Source organism: Cystoisospora suis (assembly GCF_002600585.1).
Source record: "Cystoisospora suis strain Wien I chromosome Unknown contig_1773, whole genome shotgun sequence".
NCBI classification, from domain to species: Eukaryota; Apicomplexa; class Conoidasida; order Eucoccidiorida; family Sarcocystidae; genus Cystoisospora; species Cystoisospora suis.
Genome location: NW_027154573.1, coordinates 7,449 through 7,656, shown reverse-complemented (window position 1 = coordinate 7,656; position 208 = coordinate 7,449). Strand labels below are relative to the sequence as shown.

General features: G+C 45.7%; 1 protein-coding gene across 1 annotated transcript in view; it reads left to right on the top strand.

Moving 5' to 3' along the window:
• The window catches only part of CSUI_003925 (succinate-coenzyme a beta subunit), a 6,360-nt gene that overhangs the window by 2,971 nt on the left and 3,181 nt on the right, over nt 1–208 (top strand). The gene's annotated exons all lie outside the window — the stretch shown is intronic.

Genomic DNA, 208 nt, shown 5'->3' with positions numbered 1-208 from the left:
CAGAAGAGAAAAACGAGAAAGAAGTGTAGAGAAGTCTTCTTGAGACACCCCGGGACAAGTAGATGAATGAATGAAAGAAAGACCTTTTCATGAGGAGTCGTCCTAGGCTAGGAAGAGAACCTGCCCTTTTTGTATTCTTCTTGTCTAGTGGTCTTGTCTTTCTTTGACGAGCGTTCTCTTCATTCCCTTGACTTCTCTCCCCCCCCCC